The following is a 14,872-nucleotide window of genomic DNA, read 5'->3' as shown; positions in this document are numbered from 1 at the left end:
AAGTAATTGGACAATTGACTCCAATGCTATTTCATGGACAGATAAAAGGTCTGGAGTTGATTTGAGGTGTGGTGCTTGCATTTGGAAGGTTTTGCTGTGAAGTAAACATGCGTTCAAAGGAGCTCTCCATGCAGGTGAAACAAGCCATCCTTAAGCTGAAAAAAACTGAAAAAACCCATCCGAGAAATTGCTACAATATTAGGAGTAGCAAAATCTACAGTTTGGTACATCCTGAGAAAGAAAGAAAGCACTGGTGAACTCATCAATGCAAAAAGACCTGGGCGCCCACGGAAGACAACAGTGGTGGATGATCGCAGAATAATCTCCATGGTGAAGAGAAACCCCTTCACAACAGCCAACCAAGTGAACAACACTCTCCAGGAGGTAGGCGTATCAATATCCAAATCTACCATAAAGAGAAGACTGCATGAAAGTAAATACAGAGGGTTCACTGCACGGTGCAAGCCACTCATAAGCATCAAGAATGAAAAGGCTAGACTGGACTTTGCTAAAAAACATCTAAAAAAGCCAGCACAGTTCTGGAAGAACATTCTTTGGACAGATGAAACCAAGATCAACCTCTACCAGAATGATGGAAAGAGAAAAGTATGGCAAAGGCGTGGTACAGCTCATGATCCAAAGCATACCACATCATCTGTAAAACACGGCGGAGGCAGTGTGATGGCTTGGGCATGCATGGCTGCCAGTGGCACTGGGTCACTAGTATTTATTGATGATGTGACACAGGACAGAAGCAGCCGAATGAATTCTGATGTATTCAGAGCCATACTGTGTGCTCAGATCCAGCCAAATGCAGCCAAACTGATTGGTCGTCATTTCATACTACAGATGGACAATGACCCAAAACATAAAGCCAAAGCAACCCAGGAGTTTATTAAAGCAAAGAAGTGGAATATTCTTGAATGGCCAAGTCAGTCACCTGATCTCAACCCAATTGAGCATGCATTTCACTTGTTAAAGACTAAACTTCAGACAGAAAGGCCCACAAACAATCAGAAACTGAAAAACACCACAGTGAAGGCCTGGCAGAGCATCAAAAAGGAGGAAACACAGCGTCTGGTGATGTCCATGAGTTCAAGACTTCAGGCAGTCATTGCCAACAAAGGGTTTTCAACAAAGTACTAGAAATGAACATTTTATTTACAATTATTTAATCTGTCCAATTACTTTTGGTCCCTTTAAAAACAGGGTGGCACATGTTAAGGAGCTGAAACTCCTAAACCCTTCATCCAATTTTAATGTGGATACCCTCAAATGAAAGCTGAAAGTCTGAACTTCAACTGCATCTGAATTGTTTGGTTTAAAATTCATTGTGGTAATGTCTAGAACCAAAATTAGAAAACCTAACTGTATGTTCTCCAATCCTGGCCCCATGTGTTCTCCCATCCTGCCCCCATGTCTCCATTCTGCCCCCTATGTTCTCCCATCCTGCCCCCGTGTGTCTCCAACTACCCCGTATAATCTCCCATTCTGCCCCATCTGATGTCTCCATCCTGCCTCATCTGTCCCATTATCATGTCTGAAAATAACAAGATAGTTATAAAGGACAAAGAAGAGGCTGAGATATTAAACGGCCACTTTTCATCCATGTTCACAATCGAACCGTCTGTTCCAGGGATCTTTCAACAAGGCGAAAATCAAAGTTCAACACCTGATATAACTAGTTTAACACAAAAAGAAGAACGCCTGCATCTGAGCAAATTAAACATTGACAAATCCTCTGGCCCAGATGGTATTCATCCATGGATACTGAAGGAATTGAGCTCAGTAATTGACAGACCGCTGTATTTCATATTCTTAGACTCTCTTGTAACAGGGGTGGTGTCACAGGATTGGAGGATGGCTCATGTGGTACCAATATTTAAGAAAGGAAGGAAGGTGGATCCAGGTCTGACATCAGTAGTGTGCAAAGTTTTTGAGGGCATCATAAGAGATGATCTGCAGAGTTATATCTCAGAGAATAATATAATAAATGATAATCAGCATGGATTCATGAAAAATGGGTCATATCTAACCAACATGTTGGGTGGGGTTCAATGAAGAGGTAAGTGTAAATCTGGATGTTAGTAATGCGGCTGATGTGATTTATCTGGACTTTGCAAAGGCATTTAGCACTGTACCACATAACAGCCTTATACTGAAGCTACAAAAGCAAGGACTTGGAGGAACTATATGTAGATTGTTTCCTATCATTTAGCCAATTCCTTACCAAAGAGTCCTCATAAATGGTACGTTCTCTAAATGGGATATAGTCAGCAGTGGGGTACCGCAGGGATCTGTGCTACGACCGACTCTTTTTAAACTTTTTATTAATGACCTTGGGGTGGGATTGAGAGTAAAGTGTCAGTCTTTTCTGACGATACCAAACTATGTAGGATATTAAAATCTGATCTTGACATTACAATATTGCAAAATGATATGGATAAAATATCTGAATGGGTAAAACTTGGTAAATGAGGTTTAATGTACAGGGTGGGCCAATTATATGGATACACCTAAATTAAATGGGAATGGTTGGTGATATCAACTTCCTGTTTGTGGCACATTAGTATTTGGGAGGGGGAAAACTTTTCAGAAGGCAATTGTCTATGCTGTGAAGATACGAGATGTGCAGCATCTGAAACAACGGATACTGGAAGCCTGTGCTAGCATTTCTTCTGCGGTGTTGCTATCAGTGTGTCAAGAGTGGGAGAAGAGGGTTGCATTCAGAAACCAACACAATGGGCAGCACTTTGAACACATTTTATAAGTGGTCATAAACTTGCAAAAAACTCATGAAAGAATAAAGTTACGTTAAAACCAAGCACACCATTGTTTTTCTTATGAAATTCTCAATAAGTTTGATGTGTCACATGATCCTCTTCCCATTGAAAAAAATAAAGTTGGATCCAAAATGGCTGACTTCAAAATGGCCGCCATGGTCACCACCCATCTGGAAAAGTTTTCCCCCTCCCATATACTAATGTGCCACAAACAGGAAGTTGATATCACCAACCATTCCCATTTAATTTAGGTGTATCCATATAAATGGCCCACCCTGATAAATAAATGTAGAGTAATGCACCTAGGACGGAGTAATCCTATTGCTGCATACACATTAAATGGGAGTATACTCGGGACTAAAGAATAGGAGAAGGACTTTGGTATTCTGGTTACAAGTAAGCTGAGCAGCAGTACTCAATGTCAAGCAGCAGTTGCAAAATAAAACAAGATTTTAGGATATTTAAAAAGAAAATCCTGCGATCCCAATGTACTGTTACCCCTTTATAAATCACTGGTGAGGCCACATCTAGATTATGGGATCCAGTTTTGGGCTCCACACTTTAAAAAGGATATTCAGAAGTTAGAGTCAGATCAAAGGCGGGCAACTAGATTATTACAAGGGATGGAAGGCCTCTCATATGATGAGAGGTTGAAAAAGTTTAGCTTAGAAAAAAGACGCCTCAGGATATCTCATTTATATGTATAAATACATGTGTGGTCAGTACAAAGGACTGGCACATGACTTATTCCTTTGAAAGACCATACTAAGGATCAGGGGGCATTGATTATGGGGTGGAAGAAAGGTGATATCCGGCAGCTAAATAGGAAAGGATTCTTTAAAGTTAGAGCAGTCAGACTGTGGAATGCCCTAACACAAGAAGTAGTAATGGCAGACAATATAACAACTTTTAAAAAGGGCTGCATGATTTCCTCGATATACATAACCTTGTGGGTTATAGTTAAATTAGTGACAAAATGTACAATTGGTAGAGAAAGGTTGAACTTGATGGACCTCGGTCTTTATTCAACCTGTGTAACTATGATCCTTCCCCATGTGTCCCATTATCCTGCCCCATGTGTCCCATGATCCATGATATATACACCTCCTGACGAAGCCGCAGTGTGAGGCGGTGAAGCATGTGTCGAGGCGTTTCCTGGCTACTCCCTCCCTATTTCTGGCCACAAGTTCCCCCAACATGAATTCAGGTATATAAATTTTTATGTGGTTGCATATATTTTTGGCAGTTTGTTGCTAGGATCACCTATTTAGCTAAATAATGTATGTTGGGGCCATGATGTGATTCTTGGGGTCATTTAATGGTGATCTGGATGTTCTTATGCAGTGGTGGCCAAAAGTATTGGCACCCCTGCAATTCTGTCAGATAATACTCAGTTTCTTCCTGAAAATGATTGCAATCACAAATTCTTTGGTATTATTATCTTCATTTAATTTGTCTTCAATGAAAAAACACAAAAAGAATTGTCCTAAAGTCTAATTGGAAATAATTCCACACCAAACCTAAAAAAGGGGGTGGACAAAAGTATTGGCACTGTTTGAAAAATCATGTGATGCTTCTCTAATTCGTGTAATTAACAGCACCTGTAACTTACCTGTGGCACATAACAGGTGTTGGCAATAACTAAATCACACTTGCAGCCAGTTAACATGGATTAAAGTTGACTCAACCTCTGTCCTGTGTCCTTGTGTGTACCACATTGAGCATGGAGAAAAGAAAGAAGACCAAAGAACTGTCTGAGGACTTGAGAAACCAAATTGTGAGGAAGCATGAGCAATCTCAAGGCTACAAGTCCATCTCCAAAGACCTGAATGTTCCTGTGTCTTCCGTGTGCAGTGTCATCAAGATGTTTAAAGCCCATTGCACTGTGGCTAACCTCCCTAGATGTGGACGGAAAAGAAAAATTGAGAGATTTCAACGCAAGATTGTGCGGATGGTGGATAAAGAACCTCGACTAACATCCAAACAAGTTCAAGCTGCCCTGCAGTCCGAGGGTACAACAGTGTCAACCCGTACTATCCGTCGGCGTCTGAATGAAAAGGGACTGTATGGTAGGATACCCAGGAAGACCCCACTTCTTACCCCGAGACATAAAAAATCCAGGCTGGAGTTTGCCAAAACTTACCTGAGAAAGCCTAAAACGTTTTGGAAGAATGTTCTCTGGTCAGATGAGACAAAAGTAGAGCTTTTTGGGAAAAAGCATCAACATAGAGTGTACAGGAAAAAAAAAGAGGCATTCAAAAAAAAGAACACGGTCCCTACAGTCAAACATGGCGGAGGTTTCCTGATGTTTTGGGGTTGCTTTGCTGCCTCTGGCACTGGACTGCTTGACCGTGTGCATGGCATTATGAAGTCTGAAGACTACCAACAAATTTTGCAGCATAATGTAGGGCCCAGTGTGAGAAAGCTGGGTCTCCCTCAGAGGTCATGGGTCTTCCAGCTGGACAATGACCCAAAACACACTTCCAAAAGCACTATAAAATGGTTTGAGAGAAAGCACTGGAGACTTCTAAGGTGGCCAGCAATGAGTCCAGACCTGAATCCCATAGAACACCTGTGGAGAGATCTCAAAATGGCAGTTTGGAGAAGGCACCCTTCAAATATCAGGGACCTGGAGCAGTTTGCCAAAGAAGAATGGTCTACAATACCAGCAGAGCATTGTAAGAAACTCATTGATGGTTACCGGAAGCGGTTGTTCGCAGTTATTTTGGCTAAAGGTTGTGCAACCAAGTATTAGGCTGAGGGTGCCAATACTTTTGTCTGGCCCATTTTTGGAGTTTTGTGTGAAATGATCAATGATTTGATTTTTGCTTCATTCTCTTTTGTGTTTTTTCCTTGCAAGCAAATTAAATGAAGAAAATAATACCAAAGAATTTGTGATTGCAATCATTTTCAGGAAGAAACTGAGTATTATCTGACAGAATTGCAGGGGTGCCAATACTTTTGGCCACCACTGTATATATATATATAATTTGATATTACAATTTCTTGTTGAATATTTAGCATCCAGATCTATATTGAATATACCTCTAGGTACAATATTTGCTATTTTATGGACAATTCATGTACGGGCGATATTTATATTTATTGGGTAGCCTGGTGTTTCCTGTTTCTGTGCCTACTATATGATGTATTTTTTCATTAATGTATGATACCTATTTATATAATAAAATCGAGATTTTTTATCCCTATATTCTTGATTGTTCTTTGTTGTTTAAATGCTATGTTCTAGAGGGGATTCTATATTAGTTGAGGGTGTTTATATGTTATATAACTTTTAAAAAAGGGCTGCATGATTTCCTCGATACACATAACATTGTGGGTTATAGTTAAATTAGTGATAAAATGTACAATTGGTGGATGAATTTTGAACTTGATGGACCTAGGTCTTTATTCAACCTATATACCTATGATCCTGCCCCATGTGTCCCCTGATTCTGCCCCATATGTCCCCTGAACCTGCCCCATATGTCCCCTGTTCCTGCCCCATGTATCCTATGATCCTGCCTCATCTGTCCCATGATCCTGCCCCATCTGTCCCATGATCCTGCCCCATCTGTCCCATGATCCTACCCAATGTGTCCCATGATCCTGCCCCATCTGTCCCATGATCCTGCCCCATCTGTCTCCAACCTGCCTCATGATCCTGACCAATCTGTCGCCATCCTGCCCCTTCTGTCTCCATACAGCCCCATGTGTCCCATGATCCTGCCCCATCTGTCTCCATCCTGCCCCATGTGTCCTATGATCCTGCCTCATCTGTCTCCATCCTTCCCCATGTGTCCATCCTGTCTCATGATCTTGCCCCATGTGTCTCCATCCTGCCCCATGTGTCCCATGATCCTGCCTATGTGTCCCATGATCCTGCCCCATCTGTCTCCATCCTGCTCCATGATCTTGCCCCATCTGTCTCTATCCTGCTCCATGATCCTGCCCCATCTGTCTCCATCTTGCCCCATGATCCTGCCACATCTGTCTCCATCCTGCCCCATGTGTCCCATGATCCTGCCCCATCTGTCTCCATCCTGCCCCATGTGTCCTATGATCCTGCCTCATCTGTCTCCATCCTTCCCCATGTGTCCATCCTGTCTCATGATCTTGCCCCATGTGTCTCCATCCTGCCTCATGTGTCCCATGATCCTGCCTATGTGTCCCATGATCCTGCCCCATCTGTCTCCATCCTGCTCCATGATCTTGCCCCATCTGTCTCTATCCTGCTCCATGATCCTGCCCCATCTGTCTCCATCTTGCCCCATGATCCTGCCACATCTGTCTCCATCCTGCCCCATGTGTCCCATGATCCTGCCTATGTGTCCCTTGATCCTGCCCCATCTGTCTCCATCCTGCTCCATGATCCTGCCCCATCTGTCTCCATCTTGCCTCATGATCCTGCCACATCTGTCTCCATCCTGCCCCATGTGTCCCATGATCCTAGCTCATCTGTCTCATGATCCTGCCCCATCTGTCTCCATCCTGCTCCATGATCCTGCCCCATCTGTTTCCATCCTGCTCCATGATCCTACCCTGTCTCCATCCTGCTCCATGATCCTGCCCCATCTGTCTCCATCTTGCCCCATGTGTCCCATCTGTCTCCATAATGCAGTACAAAAAAAAAGGTTTTCCTTGCCTGGTCGTGGTCCAGCGGTGTCTTCTCCCTCATCCATTTGAGGCACGGACTCGCTGGCGAATGACAGTGACATCATACACCCTTGGCGTGCGTGCCGACGTCAGCTGCCGGCCTGTAACTGGCTGGCAGCTTTTAATTATTGCTGTGCTGCTTCTCGCATGGCAATAGATTTTAACTGAACGTGCATCCGAGGATGAACGCTTAGTTACTGAAATGGCATAATTTACTCAAAATCTTTAGTATACTCATATCAACGCTGAGACTCAATGTTTCACACGTGTCAAATCTTAATTGGGATGTCCCCTTTCTTAAAACTTTTGTGTATAAGCCAAACAAGTTGAGCATTACTTACCCTCCTGGGTTCAGTGCTGTTTCTGTGCTGCTGCCCCATTCTCCGTTTGCAGCGCATATGTCATGTCCACAGCACTGCACAGGCAGAGCGACTGAGCTCAGTGATTGGCTGCAGCTCTGTCAATGTGACAGTGCTGCAGACAACAGAAATCGAGGCAGTGCAGAGACTCAGCTCAGGATCTGGGAAGGGTAAGTAATACTCAGTTTGAATTTTTTTTTCCAACTGCCACCGCTTTTACAATTGCACTGCCAAGCTTTTTATGCATATTAAAAATGGTTGCAACATAAATGTACAGTATTTATTACACACCTTTTTAAGACACCTATGACCTGTGTAGAATATGAAACTTTTTTGTGTAGAAATGTAGAAATGTTTTGTTTTCTTATGTAGAAATTCATGTGTTATACTTCATGCCAAAGGTTAACTACACTCAGGGTCGGACTGGGGTGGCTAGGGCCCACCAGGGGAACTGACTCTAGGGGCCCACACTACAGCCCACCATAAACGGTTTTATTACTTGTTATGCTTTTCTATAATGTACTATAATTACATGATTGGCCGCGCTGTGGAGCACCAAGCGGCAGGACTTTATTCGAACAGTCATTCCGTACTGCCTGAGTCCCTTTAATGGTAACTTGTCACCTTGAAAAACGCTATTTATCTGCAGATATAGGGGTAATCTGCAGGTAAATAGGGTTTAAAGGCTGGTTAGACGGGTTATTGGAAAAGCGTTGGCTACACTGAGAAAATGACATTTTATTCTCCCTGCCGCCACTCGCTTCCTGTTATTGGGTCGGTGCAAGGAGGGAGACATTACAGTCACCGCGAACTACAAAGTGAACCTTGATTGTGACATCTTCTATGGAGCCCAACCTCAGGCTGAGCTTCTTTGAATGACTAACATGGCAGCAACACCTGGCGACTAGTGCAGAGTGAGTGTGGTTGGATAAGGTGTGCTCGGGTGTTATCTGAGTATCTTGTAGTGCTCTGCTAATATGCTCGAGTCCCCGGGGTAGCATGTTTTGCGGCAGTAGACGGACGCAACACATGCAGGGATTACCTAACAAACAGGCAATTCCTGCATGTATTGCGTCTGTCTACTGCCACAAAACATGCTACCCCGGGGACTCGAGCATATTAGCAGAGCACTACAAGATACTCAGATAACACCTGAGCATGCTGGGATCACACCTTATCCGACCACACTCACTCAGCACTAGTTGCCAGGTACGGCTGCCATGTTAGTCATTCAATGAAGCTCAGCCCGAGGTTGGGCTCCATGGAAGTGTCACAATTAAGGTGTCGGATGTTATTGCAGCACTTTGTAGCTCGCGGTGACTGTAATGTCTCTTATCCGACCACGCTCACTCAGCACTACTGGCAACCCATCAGCAACCTGCAACTGCATCACAGGGGGCTGAAGGGAACAGGTGACTGCATGCACCGGCCATTGTGCTATCTAAATGCCGCTGTCAGTGATTGACAAGGGCACTTAAATATTCAAAACAGCAGCAATCAAGGCGAGCTCTGATCACTGCTGTTACAGGCAGACGCCGGCTATGTAACACAGCCAACATCTGCCCATTATGGAGCAGGCTCAGCTCCTGAACCCGCTTCCATACAAGCACATCCCTATGGTGACAGTTATGACAAGGTTAGCAAATTTCACTTGTCTGTTCCTAAATGTGGAAAGACAAATGGAATTCCCTAACACATGTGAGTGAGTCCTAACAGATTTAGTAAAGGTGCCTCAAGCATATGAATGTTATTACACACCACAATGCACAGTTACATACACTCATCTTACAAAAATACATATTATTCCAGATACGCAGACGCGCACAAACACGCAGAAGCGCACAAACACATCAGTGCATGAATATATCATCTGAACCACCATCAATTGTAATGTCAGGTCAGCCCCATATATCTTTGTATCGCATAAACCTACAACTCCCAGTATGTAATTAACAATAGAGATACTGGGAGTTATCAGTCATCATCAGACTGCGGACCATACAGGAACCACAGTACTGATGAGACACAGGCAGGATCACAAGTGAACATTTACATCCAGGTATCTTACCTGAGACGTCTTCTCTGATTAGAGTCGTTCTCTTTCTGTTCTTCCTCTTGTCCAGACTCCATGATGAGTTTTCTCATCCACAGCTCATCTCTGCAGACTTCCATCTTCTCCGGTCTTCTGCAGCACATCCCGACACGATGCCCTTAAAGATAGCAGTGTCATTATAATGCTCCTGAGTAAAAATATCTACACTGAGCCCCTGAATAAACCTAACTCTTACAATGCTCCCTGCACAAAACATGACATACACTCTACCCCTCTTATGGTACCTGCTCTCCACACGGTCCTCTCCTTACCATACTGGGCCCCCTCGTCACACTGTCCTCTCACACTGTGTCCCCCCTATACTGCCTAGTCTCTATACTGTGCCCCTTCATCACACTCCACCTCAGCATACTGTTACCTCCTTTCTGTGCCCTCACACTGTTCCCCCCATACTGCCGCATCTCTATACCTTCCCCCTCATTACCTAGTCTCTGTGCTGTGTCACCTCACACTTTTCTCCCTCCATACTGTCTCCTCACACTATTCCCCCACTCTCCATACTGTTTCCTTATACATCCCCCTTCCCCATTCTGTTCCTGCACTCATTCCCACCCCTCCTCTAGTTCACCATACCGTTTCTTCACACATCTCCCCATTCTGTCTCCTAAAATTTCTCTCTCCAAATATAATAAATCTTCGGAAGAGCACACAGACATGCAGAAGCACGCTTACACACACGAAAACAAGCGCACACAGACACATACTAAGGGCTCTTTCACACGTCAGTACGTGCGGTGACACTTTCCACACGTACCAGAGACACTGGTACACGTAGACCCATTCAAATGAATGTGCACACGTCAGTGTGTTTCCACTTTCCACAGACCATGTGGTGTCCGTGGACAAAACACGCTGACATGTCTGTTTTTTACCTGCTGCACAGGCCTCAAAATGTCCCGCACACTGATGACAGTTAGTGCTCTTCCCAAGCATCGGGTGCTGAGCGCTGCCCTCATCATAGATCCCTGCCGGCGCTGCGATCAGCAGCAGCAGGGTCAATGATGAGATTAGTAGTCTACTCCCGCCGTGTCCAACTGTAAAAATAGGAATAAAATAAAAAAAATCCTTATACTCACCTCTCCTAAGTGTCACCCGCTGTAATCCGTGCGAGCGCTCACGCCGAGGAGAATGACTCCTGCAGCGAGTGGACCCCGGAGCTGCGCTCAACAAGTGGTGCCCTGTCAATCACTGAGCGCAGCTCAGGGGCCCGCTCGCTGCAGGAGTCAATCTCCTCGGCGTGAGCGCTCGCACAGATTACAGCGGGTGACACTTAGGAGAGGTGAGTATAAGGATTTTTTTATTTTATTCCTATTTTTACAGTTGGACACGGCGGGAGTAGACTACTACTCTCAACATTGACCCTGCTGCTGCTGATCGCAGTGCCGGCAGGGATCCATGATGAGGGCAGCGCTCAGCACCCGACTCTTGGGAACAGCGCTAACTGTACACTGATTCCCAAGCACCGGTACGTGTCACATGGATGACACACAGGTGGACACATATCTCCAGTCCCGTAAATATCAGGACATGTGAAAGAGCCCTAATATACACACACAGATACACATATTCACAGAAATGGGGACACGTACACACACAGGCGAGCACACACTGAAATGCACACGCAATCATGCACAGACACACTCAGACAATCACACAAAAATGCAGACACGCAGGGAAGCACGCACAAACGTGTGAAGACATATAAACGTGGACATGCAGGCACTCAAATACATACACATGCAGGCATATACACACACACACATGCAGGCATATATACACACACACATGCAGGCATATACACACACACACACACACATGCAGGCATATACACACGCGCAGGCATATACACACACACATGCAGGCATATACACACACATGCAGGCATATACACACACACACATGCAGGTATATATACACACACACATGCAGGCATATACACACACACATGCAGGCATATACACACACACTGTACACACATGCAGGCATATACACACACACACATGAAGGCAGGCATATACACACACTGTACACACACAGGCATATACACACACACACACGCAGACATATACGCACACACAGGCATATACACACACACAGGCATACACACACAGGCATATACACACACACACAGACACACACACAGGCATATACACACACACACAGGCATATACGCACACACAGGCATATACACACACCGGCATATACACACAGGCATATATACACACACACATATACACACACAGGCATATATACACACACAGGCATATACACACACAGGCATATACACACACACAGGCATATATGCACACAGGCACATACACATACACAGGCATATACACACACATGCAGGCATATACACACACACATGCAGGCATATACACACACACTCATGCAGGCATACACACACACATGCAGGCATACACACACACACATGCAGGCATATACACACACATACACATGCAGGCATATATACACACACACACATAGGCATATACACACACACATGCAGGTATATATACACACACATACAGGCATATACACACACACACACTGTACAGACATGCAGGCATATACACTCACACATGCAGGCATACACACACACATGCAGATATATATACACACATACACATGCAGGCAGGCATATACACACACAGGCATATACACCCACAGGCATATACACACACACACAGGCATATACACACAGGCATATACACACAGGCAGCCATATACACACACACGCAGGCATATACACACACACGCAGGCATATACACACACAGGCATATACACACACAGGCATATATATACACACACACAGGCATATACACACACAGGCATATACACACAAGCATATACACATACACAGGCATATACACACACACACAGGCATATACATACACAGGCATATACACACACAGGCATATACACACACAGGCATATACACACATGCAGGCATATACACTCACACATGCAGGCATACACACACACATGCAGATATATATACACACATACACATGCAGGCAGGCATATACACACACAGGCATATACACCCACAGGCATATACACACACACACACAGGCATATACACACACACAGGCATATACACACACGCAGGCATATACACACACACGCAGGCATATACACACACACGCAGGCATATACACACACAGGCATATACACACACAGGCATATATATACACACACAGGCATATACACACACAGGCATATATACACACACACAGGCATATACACACAAGCATATACACATACACAGGCATATACACACACACACAGGTATATACATACACAGGCATATACACACACAGGCATATACACACACAGGCATATACACATACACAGGCATATACACATACACAGGCACACACGCATATACACACACACAGGCATATACACACACAGGCACACACGCATATACACACACACAGGCATATATACACACACACAGGCATATACACACACAGGCATATATACACACACACAGGCATATACACACACAGGCATATACACATACACAGGCACACATACACACGCATATACACACACACACAGGCATATACACACACATGCAGGCAGCATATACATAAAAATTCATACAAACACACACAAATATTACAGTACCTCTACAGTACAGAAGCGCTCCTAAGGCGGGAGACTGCAGTGCAGGGCGCGCTGTGACGTCACTTTCAGCAGACGTGAGGCCCTGTCTGCTAATTGTGACGCTGCAGTGCAGCCCCTGCTCTGCTCTTCGGCTCTCCTGCTCCCAGGGCCCCTCCTGCTACTGTCCTGGGCATCGCGGCGGCGGTGAGAGTGCGTGCGCGCGCCCTTAAAGGGCCCGCGACCACTTTTTTTTTTTTTTTTTAATTCTCCTCTGTCTTCTCTGCAGGGGGCCCGGGGCCCACCGGGAAATTTCCCGGCACCCCGCCAGGCCTGTCCGAGCCTGACTACACTCGTTATTTTGGCATTTTTAAGTTGTAATAAATTTATTACTGTTGTAGTAAATGGAGTAAAACTGATAAATTTGACTTACAGATGGGAACAAACTTGTTGAAGTAAGAAAAACCCACAATGGTCACTAAAATAACTAGAAACTGGCAAAATTATTATTCAATTATTTTTAATTTATATTTACTGAATATCAACTAATGAAAATCAGACATTGCTTTTGGAATGTGGTTCAGTAGAAAAATGTAAAAATACAAACTAATGAAAATGGCCTGGACAAAAATGATGGTACCCATAGAAAGGATTGAAAATAATTTGACCATAGGGGCAATTTTAAACTAAGGTGTGTCCTGTAAATAGCATAACAGATGTCTACAAACTTGTAAATAGTCAGTCTGCCTTTTTAAAGGGAGAAAAGTAGTGATGAGCGAGCACTAAAATGCTCGGGTACTCGTTGCTCGGGTCGAGCAAATTGGAATACTCGAGTGCCCGACCTGAGCAATGAGCCCAATGTAAGTCTATGGCAAACTCGAGCATTTTTCAGACGGCTCCCCCTAGCGGTCTGCAGAAGGCCTAAAAATTGCCCAAATCGATGGAAACAGTGCTCAAATGACATGGGAACAGCATGGGAAGACCCCCTGGAAGCATTTCGGACTCCCAGGTCACTGCTATCAACAATGTTGCCAGAGTATTACGCCACTTTTACGGACTCACAATAAAACATACAAAAGCAAAAACAAAATGGATTTTCCTGGGAAATATATTAAGGAACATCCTTTCCAGGGTAATGACTTGTATATAAGGCAAAATAAATAACCAAAACCAAAAATACTCCTCCACACCTTGTGCTAGGTTCACACGTAGCGTTTTTGATGCGTTTTTTTCACTTTTGCATTGCTTTCAATCGTGACAAATGCCTTCACTGGGAAATGTCATTTTAACATTTTACAACCTTATCTGGCACATGCATACAGTGCTGAAAAGACATGGGAACAGCATG

Source organism: Phyllobates terribilis, unplaced genomic scaffold, assembly GCF_046119375.1.
Source record: "Phyllobates terribilis strain yellow unplaced genomic scaffold, ASM4611937v1 Scaffold_1__5_contigs__length_1240528914, whole genome shotgun sequence".
NCBI classification, from domain to species: domain Eukaryota; kingdom Metazoa; phylum Chordata; class Amphibia; order Anura; family Dendrobatidae; genus Phyllobates; species Phyllobates terribilis.
The sequence above is the reverse complement of the archived record's forward strand: the minus strand, read 5'-3'. Positions refer to the sequence as shown.